Below are 24,986 nucleotides of genomic sequence, written 5' to 3' on the forward strand. Positions count from 1 at the left end.
ACCCCAATACGACAACTCCAAAACCCCAATATTCCCACCCCAAACCTCCCCTACCCAGCTCCAAAACCACCAATACTCCAATACCACAACCCCCAAACCCCAATATCCCCACCCCTAAATCTCCCCTACCCAACCTCAAAATCCCCAACACCCCAACCTCAAAACCCCTAATAATCCAAATCATCCCACATCCTCACCCCCAAAACCCCAATACCCCAACCCCAAAGCACCCAATACCCCAAAACCAAAACACCCAATTCCCCCACCCCCAAACCCCCATACCCCAAATCATCCCGACATCCCATGTCCTTACCTCCCATCCCCGAATCATGCCCACACCCCATATCCTCAGCCCCAATGTCCCTACTCATGCCCACCACCAACATCCTATCACTCCAATGCCCCAAACTCAGTCTCCATAACTCACATCCTGACACCTCCTCGCTCCCCCCCACAAACCTCCCCAGAGCCACTTCACCTGATGTAATTCCAAAGACCATTGTCTCTGTCACATGTGGAGTCTTTTCATCTTCAACACGCCATGCTGTCTGTGTGTGTATCTATGTGCGTGTGTGTATGTATATACATGTCTGTGTGTATGGATCTGTCTGTGTGTGTGTGTATCTGTCTGTGTCAATGTGTGTATGTATCCATCTGGGTGTCTGGGTGTGAATGTGTCCAAGTGTGTGTGTGTGTGTGTGTGTGTGTGTGTGTGTGTGTGTGTGTATGTATTTATCCATGTATCTGTATGTGTATGTATCTGTATGTGTGTGTGCGTGCAGGGGGATTGTGTGTGTGGGTCTTTACGTTTGTGTAGTGTGTGTGTGTGCGCGCGCGTGTGTGCGTGTGTGTGTGTGTGTGGGCCTGTGGGTCTGTGCATGGGTCTATGTGTGGGTGTCAATGTGTATATCTGTGTGTGAGGGTCTGTATGTGTGAGTGTGAGTCTGTGTGGGTGTTATTCTGTGAGTGTGAGTCTGTGTGTGTGGGTCTGTGCATGGGTCTATGTGTAGGTGTCAGCATGTGTATCTGTGTGTGAGGGTCTGTGTGTGTGATTCTGTGTGTGTGGGCCTGTGCATGGGTCTATGTGTAGGTGTCAGCATGTGTCTCTGTGTGTGAGGGTCTGTGTGTGTGATTCTGTGTGTGTGGGCCTGTGCATGGGTCTATGTGTGTATCTGTGTGTGAGGGTCTGTGTGTGTGAGTCTGTGAGTGTGATTCTGTGTGTGTGATTCTGTGAGTGTGATTCTATGTGCGTGAGTATGTGTGTGAGGGTCTGTGTGTGTGATTCTGTGTGTGTGGGTCTGTGTGCGTGGGCCTGTGCATGGGTCTATGTGTGGGTGTCAATGTGTGTATCTGTGCGTGAGGGTCTGTGTGTGTGAGTGTGAGTCTGTGTGGGTGTTATTCTGTGAGTGTGAGTCTGTGTGTGTGGGTCTGTGCATGGGTCTATGTGTAGGTGTCAGCATGTGTACCTGTGTGTGAGGGTCTGTGTGTGTGATTCTGTGTGTGTGGGCCTGTGCATGGGTCTATGTGTGGCTGTCAGTGTGTGTATCTGTGTGTGAGGGTCTGTGTGTGTGAGTGTGAGTCTGTGTGTGAGGGTCTGTGTGTGTGAGTCTGTGAGTGTGATTCTGTGTGTGTGATTCTATGTGCGTGAGTATGTGTGTGAGGGTCTGTGTGTGTGATTCTGTGTGTGTGGGTCCGTGTGTGTGGGCCTGTGCATGGGTCTATGTGTGAGTGTCAATGTGTGTATCTGTGCGTGAGGGTCTGTGTGTGTGAGTGTGAGTCTGTGCATGAGGGTCTGTATGTGTGAGTCTGTGAGTGGAGGTCTGTGTGTGTCAGTCTGCATGTGTGAATCTGTGCGTGTGTCTCTGTGTACATCTGTATGTGTATGCATCTGTGTAGGGGGATCTATGTATGTGTGTGTGTGTGTGTGTGTCTGTAAGGTGGGTCAGTGTGTGGGTGTGTGTAGGGTTGTGTGTGTGGGTCTGTGCAGGGTCTATATGTGTGTGCCTGTGCGTGGGGGTCTGTGTGTGTGTGTATCTGTGTCTGGGGGTCTGTATGGGTCTGTGTGTGTGGGTGTATATGTGTGGGTCTGTGTGTATGGGTTGTGCGTGAATCTATGTGTGGGTGTCAGTGTGTGTATCAATGTGTGTGTATGTGTCTGTGTCTGTGTGTGTAGGGGAGGGTGGATATTGTTCTGTGTGTGTGTGTGTGTGTGTGTGTGTGTGTGTGTGTGTGTGTGTGTGTGTGTGTGTGTGTTTGGATAGGGGGTGCTGTGTGATCCCTGTCTGAGAATGGCTGGTCTAAGTTATTATCCTTGAAGGTTTTTACATCAACAGATGACACTGCTTTGTTCTGTGCCTTAATGCTGCATTATTTTCTGGGGACATCTGATAAAGCAGCAGCTCAGGGCTGTTTGAAATAGTGGAGTAGCTGTGCTTCGTTAAAATGAAAAGAACCGTTTAAAGTTTCAGCAATGGATGAAAAGCCTCTGGCATTGATCCGTGCTGTTTACAGGGAGTAGAGAAATCAGGAAGGTTGAAAGGATTGCACTCACCTATATTGGAGGTGTTCAGCAATTTATTTGTCTTTAATACATTACCAAGATCTTTCAGCATTGAATCTCAGCAACATGGTGACAATCAATGGTGCCATCAAAGACTTCACATAAATAAATGGGAAAGTTTTCAAAAAGATATTCTGCCCTGTGACCTACATCTCACCTAAGGAATCTCTGATAGTACCATCTTTTTGTGCGTACAACAGGCAGTTATTCACATGCACACAGGCATACACATATACAACATGCAGTGATTCACATACATGCAGATATACATGTATACAACACAATGATTCACATACACGCAGATGTACACACATAACAGGCAGCTATTCACATATGCAAAGATATACACATATACAACATGCAGTGATTCACATACACACAGATATGCACATATACAACAGGCAGCTATTCACATACACACAGATATACACACAGATATACACATATATAACAGACAGTAATTCACATACACACAGATATACACATATACAACAGACAGCTATTCACATACACACAGGAAACATCTACAACAGGCAGTTATTCACATACACACAGGTATACGCATATATAACAGGCAGTGATTTATATACATATAGATATACACATACACAACATGCAGTGATTCACATACACACATACACGTATACAACAGACAGCTATGCACATACACACAGATATACACATATAAAGCAGGCAGCTATTCATATACACACAGATATATACATATATAACCGGTAGCTATTCATATACACACAGATATACACATATACAATATGCAGTTATTCACATACACATTGGTATACACACATATAACAGGCAGCTCTGCAAATACACAGATATACACATACATAACAGGCAGCTATTCACATACACACAGATATACACATATATAACAGGCAGCTCTGCAAATACACACAGATATACACATATATAACAGACAGTGATTCACATACACACAGATATACACATATATGACAGGCAGCTATGCAAATACACACAGATATACACATATACAACAGGCAGCTACTCATACACACACAAATAAATACATATATAACAGGCACTTATTCACATACACACATGTACAACAGACAGCTGTCTGTACACACACAATCACACACTTGCACAACAGATAGTTATTCATTTATACACTGATAGACAGCCAATCATATTTGAATGAACTGTCTCAAAGGGTCAGGTTTAATAATCCTGCTTTCATTTCTCATTTACACACACACACACATACTCAGAACTAGACACAGACACATAACCACACACAATGTTGAAAAAATGAGTGGCATTGCAATAGTGTGGCTGAGCTAGAAATTCAGGATCCTAAGTTAATTTTCGAGGAAGTTGGGTTCAGATCTGATTTCAAGAAAATGAATATCAACAGAACGAAAAGCTAGCCTAAAGATGGCCATGTAACCATTGTCAATTGTAATAAAAATCCACTGATGTCCTTGAGGGAAAGGAATCTATCTTCTCTTACATACAATGCAAGAAAGTACAAAAATCACACACAGTGACACAAAGACACAATCACAAGCAGATGGTGTCAGTTCTTACAGCAGCAGACGCTGGTCCTGTACTCTGCTCTTCCAACTGACAAGTGTTGTTTCCAGTTAGAGGGTGTCAAGACTGAAAATGCTAACTCTGTTTCATTCTCTACAGATGCTGTCAGCTCTGCTGAGTTTCTCTTTGTCTGCTTTTATAGCAATGGGATTCCTACAAAGTTGAGGAATAATGCAGAATTAGTGAAGTTCGCTTTGGGTTTAATGTAACTTAATGTAATGAAAGTTTAATGTAACTTGCGTTACTAAATATTAGTGTTGGACCCTGGGTGTCGCGGTTAGGAAGTGTCTGTTGTCCCAGCCTCTCATCTCCAAGAACAGGAAATGTCCAGCACATCACCTGTGGCCAGAGTCAGGTGTGCATCGATACAGACCAAACCCCAACTCCACCCCCCGCAAGGGCTGAAGGTGAGAATCCCCTCTCTTTGAAGGGCACTGATACACAAGGTGAAGGTTTACAATAATGTGGACTCTTGTATGGTTATTGGAGCAGTGTGTAAATCACCAATTGGTTAATATACCGTCTCCACAATACTGTACACCACAGCGATATTTGACCAGCTGATTGCTGGTCTTTTGTCGCTGGCCCATCACAAAAGATTTTACTAAAAGGCCATTAACTGGTTCTCAGGCTAATACCATGATACATTTCCATGGGATTTCATGTTGTCTTGTTTTAGTTTGTAAGAAATGTGTGATCTTTTCCCTTGCTATTTCTCAGTGTCATTGCTGCCTATTTGGACTGAACAGTTTGCTGCTGTTAAAACCGACACCATCTGCTTGAGATTGTGTCTTTGTGTCACTTGCTGTGTGTGATTTTATTTTGTACATTTTTGCATGATTTGTAAGGGAAGATAGATTTCCTTCCCTAAAGGACATAATGCTTTCTCACACAATTTTATTTACATAAGGAATATTGTGTGCAGTTCTAATTGCCACATTATAAGAAGGATATAGAAGCTTTGGAGAGGATGCAAAAGAGTTTTACCAGGATGTTGCCTGGATTGGAGTGGAGAGTATTAGCTATAAGAAGTGTTTGGATAAACTTGGATTGTTTTCGTGAGAGCATCAGAGACTGAGGGACAACTTGATAAAAGTATACAAAATGAAGAGAGGCGTGGGTAATATGGATAGTCAGAGTCTTTTCCCAGGATGGACATGCCAAATACTAGGGGATTTGGGATTAGGGTGACAGTTTAAAGGAGATGTGAAAGGGAGGTGTTTTACACAGAGGGTGGTAGTTGGCTGAAACCATGATCCCAGGGAAGGTGATAGAAGCAGATACAGTTGCAACCTTTAAATGACATTTTGACAGACACATGAACAGGCAGGGAATACAGGGATATAGACCATGTGCAGGCAGGTGAGTATAATTTATAATGGCATCATGGTTGGCACAGACGTGGTGGGCCGAAGGACCTCTTCCTGTGCGGTATTGTTCTATGTTCTATGTTCTCTGTTCCATGGGGCGGCCCAGTGGCACAATGCTTAGCTCTGCTGCCTCACAGCACCAGAGACCTGGGTTCAATTCCCACCTCAGATGACTGTCTATGTGGAGTTTGCATATTCTCCCTGTGTCTGCGTGGGTTTCATCTGGGTGCTCCAGTTTCCTCCCATAGTCCAAAGATGTACAGGTTGGGTGAATTGGCCATGATAATTGCCCATAGTGTTAGGTAAAGGGGTAAATGCAGGGGAATGGGTCTGGGTGAGTTGCTCTTCGGAGGGTCAGTGTGGACTTGTTGGGCTGAAGGGCCTGTTTCCACGCTGTAAGTAATCTAAAAGCCAGGATGCGTGTGGTTCCTCTTTGCCAATCTGAACAGTAAATGAGCTATCAGTGAGATCAAAATATTAATCAATCAGAGTGCTCCCTCTTGAATGGGCCACTCCCTGGAGTGTTGTCAAACAGAGAGAGACCTAGGGGTGAATGGTTTTAGTTCCTTGAAAGTGGAAATAGATAAACAGGGCTGTGAAGAAGGTGTTTGGCACACTTGCCTTCATTGCTTAGACCATTGAGTAAAGGGGGTTGGGATGTCATGTTGTGGTTGTGCAGGACATTAGTGAGATCTCTTCCGGTGCAGTGTGCAGTTCTGGTCACTCTGTTATAGGAAAGATGTGATTAAATTGGAGAGGGTGCAGAAATGATTTACAAGGAAGTTACCAGGACTGGAGGGCTTGAGTTATAAGGAGCGGTTGGATTGGCTGGGACTCTTTTTCCTGGAATGTAGAAAGTTGGGGAGATCGTATAGATGTTATAAAATTATAGGAGGCATTGAGAAGGTGACTAGCCAATATCTTTTCCCCAGAGTAGGGGAGTTCAATACAAGAGGGCATAGACTTAAAGAGAGAAGGGTAAGAGTTAAAAGGATCCTGAGTGCCATCTTTTTCACACAGAGGGAATGAACTGCCAGAGGAAGTGATAGATATGGGCACAGTTACATCGTTGAAAAGACATTTGGATAGGTACATGGATAGGAAAAGTTTACAGGGATATGGGACCAATGCAGGCAGGTGGGACTAATTCAGTTCAGGAAACCTGGACAAATTGGACAGAAGGGTGTGTTTCCATGCTGTGTGACTCTATGAGTAAAGAAGACCTGCCTCCAATAAATTCTTCGGATGAAATTGAGCTGGCTCTGACTACTCCGCAGCTTACAGGAGACAATCTCTCCTTCCCCCCTTTTCAGGGTGAGGTGATTCTGCACCCAATCTCGGGGTATTCACTCGAGAAGTGGCTTTGTGCCAAAGTAATTTCTGTTCTTCAAAATCTTCCCTGTCCTCCACATGAAACTAGGCTCCATGTTAACAGAGGAGCTGTTCCAGTGTGACAGTCTCTGGCATTGTGAAGACTCTAAGCCCTTTACAGTCTGTCTAACCCTAGCCTCCTGTCCGGGGACAGGCCAGAACAGAGTCAACTTGAGCTCAGCTGGATTTGAGACAATTCGCCAGGAGAATGACAAAGTGCCACATTGCTGTTCAATCCTAGCCCAACAAGAGCAGACAAACTGGCTGTATGATCACACTAACTGGCCATTACACACAAAAAAACAGAAAGTGCTGGAAAAACTCAGCAGATCTGGCATGTTTGGGGAGAGAAAGCAGAGTTATCATTTTGGGTCCCATGATCCTCCCTCAGAATGCTCACCATGATTTGAGAAGTGTGGTTAGCCACAGTCTTGTCCATGAACCAGGAGAAACCTTCGCATTTTACATTCAGTTTCCCTGTATACGCAGAGGGGCAGGCCAGATTGATTAGCCATGGGATACGCAGGGTTACAGGGTCTGGGATATGCAGGGTTACAGGTTCTGGGATATGCAGGGTTACAGGGTCTGGGATACGCAGGGTTACAGCGTCTGGGATATGCAGGGTTACAGTGTCTGGGATATGCTGGGTTACAGGTTCTGGGATATGCAGGGTTACAGGTTCTGGGATACGCAGGGTTACAGCGTCTGGGATATGCAGGGTTACAGGGTCTGGGATATGCAGGGTTACAGGGTCTGGGATACGCAGGGTTACAGGGTCTGGGATATGCAGGGTTACAGTGCATGGGATATGCTGGGTTACAGGTTCTGGGATATGCAGGGTTACAGGTTCTGGGATACGCAGGGTTACAGCGTCTGGGATATGCAGGGTTACAGGTTCTGGGATATGCAGGGTTATAGGGTCTGGGATATGCAGGGTTACAGTGTCTGGGATATGCAGGGTTACAGGGTCTGGGATATGCAGTGTTACAGGGTCTGGGATATCAGGGTTACAGTGCATGGGATATGCAGGGTTACAGGGTCTGGGACATGCAGGGTCTGGGATACGCAGGGTTACAGTGTCTGGGATACGCAGGGTTAAGGGGTTTGGGATTTGCAGGGTTACAGTGTCTGGGATAAGGGTTACAGTGTCTGGGATACGCAGGGTTGCAGGGTCTGGGATACGCAGGGTTACAGGGTCTGGGATACGCAAGGTTACAGGGTCTGGGATACACAGGGTTACAGGGTCTGGGATATGCAGGGTTACAGGGTCTGGGATATGCAGGGTTACAGGGACTGGGATACGCAGGGTTACCAAGGTCTGAGATACGCAGGGTTACAGTATCTAGGCTACGCAGTGTTCCAGGATCTGGGATACGCAGGGTTACAGTGTCTGGGATTCGCAGGATTACAGGGTCTGGGTTACGCAGGGTTACTTGGACTGGTATATACAGGGTTACAGGGACTGGGTTACGCAGGGTTACTGGGACTGGTATATACAGAGTTACAAGGTCTGGGATATACAGGGGTACAGGGTCTATGATACACAGGGATTCAGGGTCTGGTATACGCAGGGTGACAGTGTCTGGAATTTGCGGGGGTAAAGGGATTGGGATATGTGGGATTACAGGGATTAGGATAAGGAGGGTTATAGTATCTGTGATTTGCGGGGTTAGATGGAACAGGATATGCAGGGTTACAGTGTCGCGGATATGCGAAGTTACAGGGATTAGAATATGGAGGGTTACTGTTTCTGAGTTTTGCGGGATTACACGAATTAGGATATGCAGGGTTACAGTGCCTGGGATGCGCAGGGTACAGTGTCTGGGATACGCAGGGTTACAGGGTCTAGGATATGCCGGGCTACAAGGTCTGGGATATGCAGGGTTACAGGGTCTGGGATATGCAGGGGTGCAGGGTCTGGGATATGCAGTGTTACAGGGTCTGGGATACGCTGGGTTACAGTATCTGGGATACGCAGTGTTCCAGGGTCTGGGATACGCAGGGTTACAGTGTCTGGGATTCGCAGGATTACAGGGACTGGGATATGCAGGGTTACAGGGACTGGGATATACAGGGTTACAGGGTCTGGGTTACGCAGCGTTACTGGGACTGGTATATACAGGGTTACAGGGACTGGGATATACAGGGTTACAGGGACTGGGATATACAGGGTACAGTGTCTCGGTTACGTAGAGTTACAGGGTCTAGGATACACAGGGATTCAGGGTCTGGTATACGCAGGGTGACAGTGTCTGGGATGTGCGGGGGTAAAGGGATTGGGATATGTGGGATTACAGGGATTAGGATAAGGAGGGTTATAGTATCTGTGATTTGCGGGGTTAGATGGAACAGGATATGCAGGGTTACAGTGTGGCGGATATGCGAAGTTACAGGGATTAGGTTATGGAGGGTTACTGTTTCTGAGTTTTGCGCGATTACAAGAATTAGGATATGCAGGGTTACAGTGCCTGGGATGCGCAGGGTTACAGTGTCTGGGATACGGAGGGTTACAGTGTCTGGGATACGTAGGGTTACGGGGAGTGGGATATGCAGGGTCACATGATCTGGGATGTGCAGAGTTACTGGGTCTGGGAAATACAGGGTTACAGTGTCTGGGATACGCAGGGTTACAGGGTCTGGGATATCAGGGTTACAGTGCATGGGACATGCAGGGTTACAGTGTCTGGGAGATGCAGGGTCTGGGATACGCAGGGTTACAGGGTCTGGGATACGCAGGGTTACAGGGTCTGGGATATGCAGGGTTACAGGGTCTGTGAGACGGAGAGTTACAGTGTCTGGGATATGCGAAGTTACAGGGTCTGGGATACGCAGGGTTACAGGGTCTGGGATATGCAGGGTTACAGGGTCTGGGATTTCAGGGTTACAGTGCATGGGACATGCAGGGTTACAGTGTCTGGGATACGCAGGGTTAAGGGGTCTGGGATTTGCAGGTTTACAATGTCTGGGATAAGGGTTACAGTGTCTGGGATACGCAAGGTTACAGGGTCTGGGATGTGCAGGGTTACTGGGTCAGGGTTATGCAGGGTTACAGTGTGTGTATTATGCAGGGTTACAAGGTCTGGGATATGCAGGGTTACAGTGTCTGGGATTCGCAGGATTACAGGGTCTGGGATATGCCGGGCTACAAGGTCTGGATATGCAGGGTTACAGAGTCTGGGATATGCAGGGTTACAGGGTCTGGGATATACAAGGTTACAGTGTCTTGGATACGTGGGGTTATAGGGTCTGGGTTACGCAGGGTTACAGGGTCTGGGTTACGCAGGGTTACAGGGACTGGGATAAACAGGGTTATAGTGTCTCGGATACGCAGAGTTACTGGGTCTGGGATATGCAGGGGTACAGGGTCTATGATACACAGGGATTTTGGGTCTGGTATACGCAGGGTGACAGTGTCCGAGATGTGCGGGGGTAAAGGGATTGGGTTATGTGGGGTTACAGGGATTAGGATAAGGAGGGTTATAGTATCTGTGATTAGCAGGGTTGAATGGATTAGGATATGCAGGGTTACAGTGTCTGGGATATGCGAAGTTACAGGGATTAGGATATGCAGGGTTACAGTGCCTGGGATACGCGGGGTTACAGGGTCTGGGATATACAGGTTTATAGGATCTGGATATATAGGGTTACAGGGTCTGGGATATGCAGGGTTACAGGGTCTGCGATAAACAGGGTTACAGTGCCTGGGATACGCGGGGTTACGGGATCTGGGATATACAGGTTTATAGGATCTGGATATATAGGGTTACAGGGTCTGGGATATGCAGGGTTACAGGGTCTTGGAGATGCAGGATTACAGTGTCTGGGATACGCAAGGTTAAAGGGTCTGGGATACGCAGGGTTACAATGTCTGGGATACGCAGGGTTACAGAGTGTGGGGTATGCAGGGTTACAGTGTCTGTGATACGCAGGGTTACAGGGTCTTGGAGATGCAGGGATTCAGGGTCTGGGATACGTATTATTACATAGTCTGGAATACGCAGGTTTACAGTGTCTGGGATACGTAGGGTTATGGGGAATGGGATATGCAGGGTCACAGAGTCTGGGATGTGCAGAGTTACTGAGCCTAGGAAATGCAGGGTTACAGTGTCTGGGATACACAGGGTTACAGGGTCTTGGAGATGCAGGGTTCCAGGGTCCTGGATATGCAGGGCTACAGGATCTCGGATATGCAGGGCTACAGGGTCTGGGATATGCAGGATTGCAGGGACAGGGATATGCAGGGTTACAGTGTCTGGGATATACAGGGTTACAGGGTCTGAGATACGTAGGCTTACGGGATCTGGGATACGCAGGGTTACATGATCTGGGATATGCAGGGTTACATCGTCTGGGATACGCAGCGCAACAGGATCTGGGATATGCAGGGTTACAGGGTCTTGGAGATGCAGGGATTCAGGGTCTGGGATACGTGGGGTTACATAGTCTGGAATAGGCAGGGTTATAGTGTCTGGGATACGTAGGGTTATGGGAAATGGGATTTGCAGGGTCACAGGGTCTGGGATGTGCAGAGTTACTGGATCTGGGATATGCAGGGTTACAGGGTCTAGGATATGCAGGGCTAAAGTATCTGGGATACACAGGGTTACAAGGTATGGAATATGCAGGGTTACTGGGTCTGGGATATGCACTGTTACAGGGTGTGGGATATGGAGGATTACAGGGTCTGCGATATACTGGGTTACGGGGTCTGGGATACTCAGGGTTACAGTGTCTGGGATATGCAGGGTTACAGAGTCTGAGATATGCAGGATTACAGTGTTTAGGATACGCAGGTTTACTGGAACTGGTATATACAGACTTACAGGGACTGGGATATGCAGGGTTACTGTGTCTAGGATATGCAGCGTTACAGGGTCTGGGATTTACAGGGTTACAGGGTGTGGGATACGCAGGGTTATAAGATCTAGGATATGTAGGGTTACAGGGACTGGTATATACAGGGTTACAGGGACTGAGATATACAGGGTTACAGTGCCTGGGATGCGCAGGGTGACAGGTCCTGGGATGCGCAGGGTTACAGGGTCTGGGAAACGCAGGGTTACAGGGTCTAGGATATGCAGGGTTTCAGGGTCTGGTGTATACCGGGTTTCAGGGTCTGCGATATGCAGGGTTACAGGGTCTGGGATACGCAGAGTTACAGTGTCTTGGAGATGCAGGGTTTCAGGGTCTGGGATACGCAGGGTTACATAGTCTGGAATACGCAGGTTTACAGTGTCTGGGATATATAGGGTTATGGGGAATGGGATATGCAGGGTCACAGAGTCTGGGATGTGCAGAGTTACTGGATCTGGGATATACAGGGATACAGGGTCTGGGATATGCAGGGTTACTGGGTCTGGGATACGTAGGGTGACAATGTCTGGGATACGCAGGGTTACAGGGTCTTGGAGATGCAGGGATTCAGGGTCTGGGATACGTATTGTTACGTAGTCTGGAATACGCAGGTTTGCAGTGTCTGGGATACGTAGGGTTATGGGGAATGGGATATGCAGGGTCACAGAGTCTAGGATGTGCAGAGTTACTGGATCTGGGATATACAGGGATACAGGGTCTGGGATGTGCAGGGCTACAGGGTCAGGGATTTGCAGGGTTACAGCGTCTGGGATATGCAGGGTTACATTGTCTGGAATACACAGGGTTACAAAGCCCGGGATACGAAGGGTTACAGGGTCTGGGATATGCAGGGATACAGGGTCTGGGATATGCAGGGTTACAGTGTCTGGGATACGCAGGTTTACACAGTCTGGGATACTCAGGGTTACAGGGTCTGGGATATGCAGGGTTACAGGGTCGAGGATATACAGGGTTACAGGGTCTGGGCTACGCAGGGTTTCAGGGTCTGGAAGACACAGGGTTACATGGTCTGGTGTATACCAGGTTTCAGGGTCTGCCATATGCAGGGTTACAGGGTCTGGGATATGCAGGTTTATAGGCTCTGGGATATGCAGGGCTACAAGATCTGGATTATGCAGGGTTACAGAGTTGAGTATACGCAGGTTTATTGGGACTGGTTTATACAGGGTTACAGGGTCTGGGATACACAGGGTTACAGGGTCTGGGATTCGCCGAGTTACTGGGTCTAGGATATGCAGCGTTACAGGGCCTGGAATTTACAGGGTTACAGGGTCTGGGATATGCAGGGTTATAGGGTCTAGGATACACAGGGATTCAGGGTCTGGTATACACAGGGTGACAGTGTCTGGGATGTGCGGGGGTAAAGGGATTGGGATATGTGGGGTTACAGGGATTAGGATAAAGAGGGTTATAGTATCTGTGATTTGCGGGGTTAGATGGATTAGGATATGCAGGGTCACAGGATCTGGGATGTGCAGAGTTACTGGGTCTGGGAAATGCCGGGTTACAGGATCTGGGATACGCAGGGTTACAGGGTCTTGGAGATGCAGGGATTCAGGGTCTGAGAGATGCAGGGTTACAGTGTCTGGGATATGCAGAGTTACAGCGTCTGGGATACGAAGGGTTACAGGGTCTGGGATTCGCAGGGTTACGGGATCTGGGATACACAGGGTTACAGGTTCTGGTTTACACAGGGTTACAGGATCTTGGTTGTGCAGGGTTACAGTGTCTAGGATATCCAGGGTTTCAGGGTCTGGGCTACGCAGGAATACAGGGTCTAGGATACGTAGGGTTACAGGGTCTGGGATACGCAGGGTTACAGGGTCTGGTTTATACCGAGTTACGGGTTCTGGGATATGCAGGGTTACAGGGTCTAGGATACACAGGGTTGTAGGGTCTATGATATGCAGGGTTACAGGGTCTAGGATACGCAGGGTTACAGGGACTGGTATATACAGAGTTACAGGGACTGGGATATCAGGGTTGCAGGGTCTGGGATACTCAGGGTTACAGGGTTTGGGATTCGCATGGTTACTGGGTCTAGGATACGGAGGGTTACTGGGACTGGTATATACAGGGTTACAAGGACTGGGATATGCAGGGTTACAATGTCTCGGATACGCAGAGTTACAGGGTCTGGGATATGCAGGGTTACAGGGTCTGGGATATGCGAAGTTACAGGGAGTAGGATATGCAGGGTTACAATGCCTGGGATGCGCAGGATTACAGGGTCTTGGAGATGCAGGGATTCAGTGTCTGGGATACATAGGGTTACATAGTCTGGAATACACAGGGTTCCAGTATCTGGGATACGTAGCGTTATGGGGAATGGGATATGCAGGGTCACAGGGTCTGGGATGTGCAGAGTTACTGGATCTGGGATATGCAGAGTTACTGGATCTGGAATATGCAGGGTTACAATGTCTGGCACATGCAGAATTACAGGGTCTTGGAGATGCAGGGCTACAGGGTCTGGGATCTGCAGGGCTATAGGGTCTGGGATATGCAGGGCTACAGCGTCTTGGGATATGCAGGGTTACAGGGTCTGGGATACGAAGGGTTACAGGGTCCAGGATATGCAGGGATAGAGGGTCTGGGATATACAGGGGTACGGGATCTGTGATATACAGGGTTACAGTGTCTGGAGTACGCAGGGTTACAGGGTCTGGGATACGAGGGTTACAGGGTCTGGATATGTAGGGTTACAGTATCTGGGATATGCAGGATTACAGGGTCATGATACGAAGGGTTACGGGGTTTGGGATATGCCGGTTTACAGGTTCTGGAATACGCAGGGTTACACGGTCTGGAATACACAGGGTTACAGAGTCTGGGATATGAAGGGTTACAGGGTCTGGGATGTACTGGGTTACAGCGTGTGGGATATACAGGTTTACACGGTCTGGGATATGCAGACTTACAGGGTCTGGGATATGTAGGGTTACAGTGTCTGTGATATGCACGGCTACAGTGTCTGGGATATGCAGGGTTACAGTGTCTGGGATACGCAGGAATACAGGGTCTGGGATACGCAGGGTTTCAGGGTTTGGGATACGCAGGGTTACATGGTCTGGTGTATACCGGGTTTCAGGGTCTAGGATATGCAGGGTTGCAGGGTCTCGCATACACAGGGGTACAGGGTCTATGATAGGCAGGGTGACAGTGTCTGGGATGTGCGGGGGTAAAGGGATTGGGATATGTGGGGTTACAGGGATTAGGATAAAGAGGGTTATAGTATCTGTGATTTGCGGGGTTAGATGGATTAGGATATGCAGGGTCACAGGATCTGGGATGTGCAGAGTTACTGGGTCTGGGAAATGCCGGGTTACAGGATCTGGGATACGCAGGGTTACAGGGTCTTGGAGATGCAGGGATTCAGGGTCTGAGAGATGCAGGGTTACAGTGTCTGGGATATGCAGAGTTACAGCGTCTGGGATACGAAGGGTTACAGGGTCTGGGATTCGCAGGGTTACGGGATCTGGGATACACAGGGTTACAGGTTCTGGTTTACACAGGGTTACAGGATCTTGGTTGTGCAGGGTTACAGTGTCTAGGATATCCAGGGTTTCAGGGTCTGGGCTACGCAGGAATACAGGGTCTAGGATACGTAGGGTTACAGGGTCTGGGATACGCAGGGTTACAGGGTCTGGTTTATACCGAGTTACGGGTTCTGGGATATGCAGGGTTACAGGGTCTAGGATACACAGGGTTGTAGGGTCTATGATATGCAGGGTTACAGGGTCTAGGATACGCAGGGTTACAGGGACTGGTATATACAGAGTTACAGGGACTGGGATATCAGGGTTGCAGGGTCTGGGATACTCAGGGTTACAGGGTTTGGGATTCGCATGGTTACTGGGTCTAGGATACGGAGGGTTACTGGGACTGGTATATACAGGGTTACAAGGACTGGGATATGCAGGGTTGCAGGGTCTCGCATACACAGGGGTACAGGGTCTATGATAGGCAGGGTGACAGTGTCTGGGATGTGCGGGGGTAAAGGGATTGGGATATGTGGGGTTACAGGGATTAGGATAAGGAGGGTTATAGTATCTGTGATTTACGGGGTTAGATGGATTAGGATATGCAGGGTTACAGTGTCTGGGATATGCAAAGTTACAGGGATCAGGATATGCAGGGTCACTGGTGTGAGGTGTCGGTGTATTTGGGGTGTGGGTGCGGTGTGTGTGTATTTGGTGTGGGTGTGTGATGTCTGTGTATTTGGGGTGGATGTGAGGTGTGTGTGTATTTGGGGTGGTGGTGAGGTGTGTGTGTATTAGAGGTGGGGTTGAAGTGTATGTGTATTTGTGGTGGGGGTGAGGTGTGTGTGTATTTGGGGTGGGGGTGCGGTTTGTGTATATTTGGGGTGGGGTGAGGTGTGTTTGTATTTGGGGTGCGTGTGAGGTGTGTGTGTGTATTTTGGGGTGGGTGTGAGGTGTGTGTGTATTTGTGGTGGGGGGTGTTGTGTGTGTACTTGGGGTGGGTGTGAGGTATCTGTGTATTTGGGGTGGGGATGAGGTGTCTATGTATTTGGGGTGGAGGTACGGTGTGTGTGTATTTGGGGTGGGGGTGAGGCGTGTGTGTATTTGTGGTGGGGGGGTGTTGTGTGTGTACTTGGGGTGGGTGTGAGGTATCTGTGTATCTGGGATGGGGGTGAGATGTCTGTGTATTTGGGGTGGGGGTGAGGTGTGTGTGTATTTGAGGTGGGGGTGAGGTGTGTGTGTATTTGGGGCAGGGATGAAGTGTGTTATAATTGAGGTGGGGTGCAGTGTGTGTGTATTTGGGTTGGAGGTGAGGTGTCTGTGTATTTGGGGTGGGAGCGCGGTGTGTGTGTATTTGGGTTGGAGTGTGGTGTGTGTATATTTGGGGTGGGTGTGCGGTGTGTGCGTATTTGGGGTGGATGTGAGATATCTGTATATTTGGGGTGGGGATGCAGTGTGTGCGCCTTTGGTGTGGGGGTGAGGTTTCTGTGTATTTGGCGTGAGGGTGAGGTGTGAGTGCATTTGAGGTTGGTTTCGGTGAGTGTATTTGTTTTTGGGGTGAGCTCCTGAGGGTACGTGTGTGTGTGTGTGTGTGTGTGTGTGTGTGTGTGTGTGTGTGTGTGTGTGTGTGTGTGTGTGTGTGGTGTGTTTGTGGGGAGGGTGGTATGTGTGTTTGTGTGCGTGTGTGATGGGATTGTGTGTGTGTGTGAGAGAGTGTGTGTGTGGGTGTGTATGAGAGTGTGCGTGTGTGAGGGGGATGTGTGTGTGAAAGTGTGAGTGTGTGTGAGAGAGTGTGTGTGTGTGTGAGGGGTGTGTGTGTGTGAAAGTGTATGTGTGTGTGTGAGGGGTGTGTGTGTGAGGGGTGTGTGTGTGTGTGTGTGGCATCTGTGTGTGTGAGGGGTGTGTGTGTGTGTATGAGGGGTGTGTGTGTGTGTGAAAGTGCATGTGTGTGTGTGTGTGTGAGGGGTGTGTGTGTGTGTGTGTGGCATCTGTGTGTGTGAGGGGTGTGTGTGTGAGAGAGAGTGTGCATGTGAGGGGTGTGTGTGTGTACGTGAGGGTGTATGTGTGAGGGGTGTGTGTATGTAAGGGGTGTGTGTGTATGTGAGGGATGTGTGTGTGAGTGTGTGTGTGAGGGGTGTGTGTGTGTGTGTGTGTGAGAGAGAGTGTGTGTGTGTGAGGGGTGTGCGTGTGTGTGTGTCGGGTGTGTGTGTGTGTGAGTGGTGTGTGTGAGTGGTGTGTTTGTGCATGTGTGCGTGTGTGTGAGGGCTGTGTGGTTGTGAGGGGTGTGTGTGTGTGTGTGAGGGGTGTGTGTGTGAGAGAGTGTGTGTGTATATGTGAGAGGTGTGTGTGTGTGAGTGAGAGTGTGTGTATGCGTGTGTGTGAATATGAGGGGTGTGTGTGAGGGATGTGTGTGTTTGAGAGTGTGTGGGGGGGTATGTGTGTGTGAGTGAGAGTGTGTGAGGGGTGTGTGTGTGAGGGGTGTGTGCATGAGAGTGTGTGTGTGAGAGTGCGTGTGTGCAAGGGGTGTGTGTTTGAGGGGGGTGTGTGGTGAGTGTGTGTGAGAGTGTGTGTGTGGGTGTGTGTGTATCTGTGTGTGAGGGGTATATATGTGTGTGAGGTGTGTGTGTGAGGGGTGTGTGTGTGTGGGGTGTGTGTGTGGGTGTGTGAGGGGTGTGTGTGTGCCAGGGGTGTGTGTGAGGGGTGTATATGTGGGGGGGTTGTGTGTGAGGGGTGTATGTTTGTGGGTGTGTGTGAGGGGTGTGTGTGTTGGGGGTTGTGTGCAAGGGATATGTGTGAGGGGTGTGTGTGTGTGTTGGGGCGTGTGTGTGTGAGGGGTGTGTGTGAGGAGTGTGTGTGAGGGGTGTGTGTGTGTGAGGTGAGTGTGAGGGATGTGTGTGTGTGTGAGAGAGAGGGGTATGTAAGGGAGGGGTGTGTTTGTGTGTGGGGTGTGTGGGATGTGCATGTGTGAGATGTGTCTGTGTGTGTAGGTGGGTTTGTGCGTGAGGGGTGTATGTTTGTGGGTGTGTGTGTCAGGGGTGTGTGTGTTGAGGGTTGTGTGTGAGGGATGTGTGTGAGGGGAGTGTGTGTGTTGGGGAGTGTGTGTTTGAGGGGTGTGTGTGAGAGGTGAGTGTGAGGGATGTGTGTGTGTATATGAGAGGGGTATGTGAGGGATGTGATTGTGTGTGGGGTGTGTGTGGGGTGTGCATGTGTGAGGGGTGTCTGTGTGTGTGTAGGTGGGTGTGTGTGCGTGAGGGGTGTGTGTGAAGGGTGTGTGTGTGGGTGGGGTGTGTTTGTGTGTGAGTGTGTGAGGGGTGTGTGTGTGTGGATGTGTGTGTGTCAGAGTGTGTGTGAGGGGTGTGTTTGTGTGTGTGTGGGTGGGTGGTTGTGTGTGTGAGGTGTGTGTGAGGGGTGTGTGTGTGGGTGGGGTGTGTGTAAGAGTGTGTGTATGTGAGGGGTGTGTGTGTGAGGGGTGTGTGTGCGTGAGGGGGTGTGTTTGAGGGGTATGTGTGTGTGGGTGTAGGGCATGTGTGTGGTGAGGGGAATGTGTGTGTGTGTATGTGGGGGTGTGTGTGTGAGGGGTGTGTCTGTGTGTTATGGGTATGTGTGTGAGGGATGTGTGTGTGAGGGGTGTGTGTGAGGGATGTGTGTGGGGTGTGTGTGTGTGTGAGGGGTTTGTGTCTGGGGTGTGTGTGTGGGGGTGTGCGCGTGTGTGAGGGGTGTGTGTGTGTATGTGGGTGTGGGGGTGTGTGTGGGGGATGTGTGTGAGTGTGTGTGAGGGGTTTGTGTGTGGGGTGTGTGTGTGGGGTGTGAGTTTGTGTGTGTGTGAGAGGTGTGTGTGTGTGAGAAGTGTGTCTGTGTGGAGGGTATGTGTATGTGGGGTATGTGTGTGCGTGACTGTGTGTGAATGTGAGTGTGTGTGTGTGTGAGAGTGTGTGGGGGTGTGTGTATGTGTGAGGGGTGTGTGTGAGGGGTGTGTGTGTGAGGTGTGTGTATGAGGGATGTTTTTGTGGTTTGAGGGGTGTGTGTGAGGGGTGTGTGTGTGTGAGGGGTGTGTGTGTGAGGGGTGTGTGTGTGTGGGTGTGTGTGTGTCAGAGTGTGTGTGAGGGGTGTGTTTGTGTGTGTGTGGGTGGGTGGTTGTGTGTGTGAGGTGTGTGTGAGGGGTGTGTGTGTGTGTGGGGTGTGTGTAAGAGTGTGTGTATGTGAGGGGTGTGTGTGTGAGGGGTGTGTGTGCGTGAGGGGGTGTGTTTGAGGGGTATGTGTGTGTGGGTGTAGGGCATGTGTGTGGTGAGGGGAATGTGTGTGTGTGTATGTGGGGGTGTGTGTGTGAGGGGTGTGTCTGTGTGTTATGGGTATGTGTGTGAGGGATGTGTGTGTGAGGGATGTGTGTGGGGGGTGTGTGTGTGTGAGGGGTGTGTGTGAGGGATGTGTGTGGGGTGTGTGTGTGTGTGAGGGGTTTGTGTCTGGGGTGTGTGTGTGGGGGTGTGCGCGTGTGTGAGGGGTGTGTGTGTGTATGTGGGTGTGGGGGTGTGTGTGGGGGATGTGTGTGAGTGTGTGTGAGGGGTTTGTGTGTGGGGTGTGTGTGTGGGGTGTGAGTTTGTGTGTGTGTGAGAGGTGTGTGTGTGTGAGAAGTGTGTCTGTGTGGAGGGTATGTGTATGTGGGGTATGTGTGTGCGTGACTGTGTGTGAATGTGAGTGTGTGTGTGTGTGAGAGTGTGTGGGGGTGTGTGTATGTGTGAGGGGTGTGTGTGAGGGGTGTGTGTGTGAGGTGTGTGTATGAGGGATGTTTTTGTGGTTTGAGGGGTGTGTGTGAGGGGTGTGTGTGTGTGAGGGGTGTGTGTGTGAGGGGTGTGTGTGTGGGTGTGTGTGTGAGGGGTGTGTGTGTGGGGGGGTGTGTGTGTGAGGGGTGTATGTGTGAGGGGTGTATGTGTGAGTGCGTGTGAGGGGTGTGTTTGTGGGGGGGGAGGTGTGTGTGTGGGTGTGTGGGTGTGTGGGTGTGGGGTGTGTGTGGGTGTGGGGTGTGTGTGTGAGGTGTGTGTGTGTGTGAGGGTTGTGCATGTGTGTGTGTGTGAGGGGTATGTGTGTGTGGGTGTGTGTGAGTGTGTGGGGGAGGGGTGTGTGTGTGTGTGCGGTGTGTGTGGGTGGGTGTGTGTGTGGGTGTGTGTGGGTGTATGTGCATATGTGTGTGTGTGTGAGGTGTGTGTGTGTGTGGGGTGTGTGTGTGTGTGTGAGGGGTGTGTGTGTGTGCGCGCGTGTGAGGGGTGTGTGTATGTGAGTGTGTATGTGAGGGGTGTGTGTGTATGAGAGGTGTGTGTGTGAGTGTGCATGTGTGGGTGTGTGAGAGGTATGTGTGTGAGTGTGCATGTGTGTGTGTGTGTGTGTGGGTGTATGTGTGGGGGTGTGTGTGTGGGTGTGTATGGGTGTGTGTGTGTGTGTGTGTGTGTGTGTATGAAGCCCTCAGCACCTCCCAATCTCTGTTGAGCTGTTTGGTCCTGAGTTGAACCCTCGATCTTGAGGCTTTAGGAAAACACCTGGAAGGCTGGAGGTTGCTCGCCTGTTCCCCTGCCTGGAGTGGGCAGCAGTCTGAGGCAGACAGCAATTGGAAAGTATCAGGAACATGTTGCTGGAAAAGCACAGCTGGTCAGGCAGCATCCGAGGAGCAGGAGCATCAACGTTTTGGGAAGTGCCCTTCATCAGAGCTAATGACCGAAACATTGACTCTCCTGCTCCTCGGATACTGTCTGATTTGCTGCGCTTTTCCAGCACCACTCACTCGACTCTGATCTCCAGCAGCTGCAGTCCTCACTTTCTCCCAGCAATTGGAAACAGACAGCTCAGTGAAAACTGTCATTGCAGAGTCATTATGAAATCTTTGAGTGACATGTGAACAAAAAAGACAGCCCCTTTCTGTGCTATACTGGGAATGGGGCTGTCAATCTCATTCCCAACCTCCAGGGAGGAGGGTGGGGAATGGTTCATCAGCAGCTGGAGCCTGCTGCTTCCAGAATCCACCAAAGAAAAGGGCAGGCTGTGAGCTGGTAATCCGGAATTACGTTGTTCAGGAAGGTCAATACTGAATGGCACAAGGGGAAATCCATTCGAAACCCAAGTAGCACAAAGCTAACGAAGGGAAAGATACAAACCTGTCTGAGGGAGAGCAGCCACCACCCAGTGACTGAACAAAGCAGCCGAGAGCCCTCCAGATCAGAGAGCACCCACTGGTTGTGAGAAGGGGCAGTTATTGCCCTGTAACACCGAGCAGTTTAACAGTAGTACCAGTGGGAATGAGCAGGACACTAACAACTATTGGGAGCAGTTTGTCCTGATTATTTGGAATGTTGGGACATGGAGTCAGGACGGAAACAGAACCTTTAGCCCAACTCGTCCATGGTCACTAGGCTTCCCGAAATAAATTACTCCCATTTTCTTTGTTTGGTCCATATCCCTACTAAACCTTTCCTATTCATGTACCTGTGTAAACATCTTTTAAATGTTGTAACTGTATCTGCATCCACCACTTCCCCTGGCAGTTCATTGCAAACATTACCCCTCAGGTCCCTTTTTAAGTCTAGCTCCCCCCAAACACCCCTAACCTCGGGAGAATGCCAATTTAATTCCCCCTCCCACTCTGTCAAGGACATGCAGGTCCTGGGTCTTCTCCATCGCCAAACCCTAATCACCCGATGCCTGGAGGAAGAACGCCTCATCTTCCACCTTGGGACCCTCCAACCACACGGGGTCAATGTGGATTTCACCAGTTTCCTCATTCCCCCTCCCCCCCTCCCAAACATTATCCCAGTCCCAAGCCTCCAACTCCTCACCACCCTCTTGACCTGTCCATCTTCTTTCCCATCTATCCATTTCACCCTTCTCTCTGACCTATCACCTTCTCCCCCACCTTCATCTCCCTATTGCACTCTCAGCTACATTCTCCCCAGACCTATTGCCCTCTCATTTTTTTCTCAGCCCCCTTGGGCCACCAACCTCATTTCTGATGAAGGGCTTATGCCTCAAACATCGATTCTCCTGCTCCTCAGATGCTGCCTGACCTGCTGAGTTTTTCCAGCACCACACTCTCAACCCCCACATTTGCCATTCTCCCTATCCATGTCCTTCATGGTTTTATAAACCTCTATAAGGTCACCCCTCAACCTCCAGTGAGAAAGATCCCAACCTTTCCAGTCTATTTTTATATCTCAAACATTCCATTCCCAGCAACATCCTGGTAAATTACAAGATGATCAGGGGTTTAGATAGGGTTGACCATGAGAACCTTTTTCCACGTATGGAGTCAGCTATTACGAGGGAGCATAGCTTTAAATTAAGGGGTGGTAGGTATAGGACAGATGTTGGGGTAGATTCTTTACTCAGCGAGTCGTGACTCCATGGAATGCCCTGCCAGTAACAGTGGTGGACTCTCCCTCTTTATGGGCATTTAAACGGGCATTGGATAGGCATATGGAGGATAGTGGGCTAGTGTAGGTTAGGTGGGCTTGGATCGGCGCAACATCGAGGGCCAAAGGGCCTGTACTACGCTGTATTTTTCTATGTTCTATGTACTAAATCTTTTCTGTACCTTCTCCAATTTAATAATATTCTTCTTGTAACAGGGGGCAGGCAGAACTGGACACAGTACTCCAATAGAGGCCTCACTAACTTCCTGTACAACCTTAACATGATGTCCTAATGTACCAACCACCTTCATCACCACTGTGCCTACCTGAGACACAAAGTTCAAAATCACACAACACCAGGTTATAGTCCAACAGGTTTAATTGGAAGCACTAGCTTTCGGAGCGATGCTCCTTCAACAGGTGGTTGCACCCGCCTGATGATCACCTGATGAAGGAGTGTCGCTCCGAAAGCTAGTGCTTCCAATTAAACCTGTTGGACTATAACCTGGTGTTGTGTGATTTTGAACTTTGTACACCCCAGTCCAACACCGGCATCTCCACATCATACCTGAGACACCACTTTCATAGAGTTGTGTACCTGAAGCCCTGGTCTTCCTGTTGGACACCCAACACCAGGGTATAGTCCATCAGGTTTATTTGGACACACAAGCTTACAGAGCACTGGTCTTCCATCAGAGAGCTCGATCATAGGGTCCAAATAAAGCAGTTGGACTATGACCTGGTATTGTGTGATTTTTAACTGTTGGGGTTCGGGTTTAGGGGGCAGGAGAGACTGACATTGAGCAATATCAGGGGGCCAGCAGAAACAGCCCAGGGTGCAGGCTGGCCTCCATTTCAGGGGCTCTTCCCCGTCTCCCTTCCCTGCCCTTTTACAGGCAGCGGTACCTCATTCTGCCCTGTCCCCAGGGGACAGCACTCCAAACACGGCCAGGCGCTGTCGCATGTTCTGGAGACTCTGTGAGGGGTTGGGTTTCACACGCTGATTGCAGCCAGGCTAGAGCTAGGGCGAAAGGCCACTTCTCCAAGTCTACCCCCCCTGAAAGCACGGATCTTTCACAACAAAAATAAAACACTGCTTTGCTTTAAAACATTGCTTCCCTCTCTCTCTGGCTCTGAGCTGCTGCGGTTTGAGTGAACGCAGGTGGATTGGACTCAACGCTGGGGTATGAAGGCTGGGGTAAGACTGGAAACAGTACAGCTCCCATACCTGATTCCTGCTGTCCCAGCGGCGGGGAGACCAGACCGATTCCAAGTTCCTTGTGAGCAGCTGGAATCTCAAACCATGCCAGAAGTTTGACGCTTAAGAAAGGAACTTTAATGTTTTGGATAATTCCTCAGGCGAACTGCTGCTGGAGCGGGTGAATGATGTGTAGTTTATTTTGCCTTGCTGTTTGACCTCCCGGGAGTGGGGGAGCCTGCTATTTTTAAGGACACTGGATCAGTTTCAGAAAGGGTCTTTGGACACACTCGATGGCTATAAGCAGCCAACAAGATCACTTTACAGATCGTGCCTGAAGGAATGGGCCAAAGGGATGAGTCAGTCTCGACAGCAAGTGGCTGGGAGGCAGATTCCATCTCCTGCTGATGCTGCTGTGTTCCTGCTCCTTACACTGCCCTCCCCAATCCAAAACAACAGGAAACATCCAGGAAATAGGTCCCGACCCACACCACCCTCCCACCATCCTTTTCTCTCCATGATAGGTATATGCCAACTTTCACTCAGAAACCAGCCCTGGATGTGGGATGTTTGGTGGCTCAGTGGTTAACACTGCTGCCTCACAGAGCCAGGGACCCCAGTTCAATTCCAGCCTCGGGTGACTGAGTGTGTGGAGTTTGCACATTCTCCCGGTGTCTGCATGGGATTCCTCCTGCAATCTAAAGATATGTAGGCCAGGTGGATTTTTTTTTACATTAGATTAGATTGCTTACAGTGTGGAAACAGCCCTCCGGCGCAACCAGTCCACACCGATCCGCCCCCACCCAGACCCATTCCCCTACGTTTACCCCTGCCCCTAAAACAACAGGCAATTTAGCATGTCCAATTCACCTGCCCTGCTCATTTTTGGACTGTGGGAGGAAACCGGAGCACCCAGAGGAAACCCACGCTGACACGGGGAGAACGTGCAAACTCCACACAGTCAGTCGCCTGAGGTGGGAATTGAACCCGGGTCTCTGGCGCTGTGAGGCAGCAGTGCTAACCACCGTGCCGCCCACTGAAGGGCTTTTGCCTGAAACATTGATTTTTTTTACCTGCTCTTCGGATGCTGCCTGACCTGCTGTGCTTTTCCAGCACCACCCTAATCTAAACTCAAACCTCCAGCATCTGCAGTACCCACTTCTG

General features: G+C 49.6%; 1 protein-coding gene across 2 annotated transcripts in view; it reads right to left on the reverse strand.

Moving 5' to 3' along the window:
• The window catches only part of fgf13a (fibroblast growth factor 13a), a 745,108-nt gene extending 721,103 nt beyond the window's left edge, over positions 1–24,005 (reverse strand). The window contains exon 1 of one of the 2 annotated variants that reach the window (XM_060832388.1): positions 23,853–24,005. The gene's annotated coding sequence lies outside the window, so the exon portion shown is untranslated. The remainder of the gene's footprint in view (positions 1–23,852) is intronic. The other variant, XM_060832393.1, reaches the window with a different exon arrangement.
• Between the last annotated feature and the right edge of the window lie 981 nt (positions 24,006–24,986).

The sequence above is a fragment of the Hemiscyllium ocellatum genome, chromosome 11 (genome assembly GCF_020745735.1).
Source record: "Hemiscyllium ocellatum isolate sHemOce1 chromosome 11, sHemOce1.pat.X.cur, whole genome shotgun sequence".
NCBI lineage: Eukaryota > Metazoa > Chordata > Chondrichthyes > Orectolobiformes > Hemiscylliidae > Hemiscyllium > Hemiscyllium ocellatum.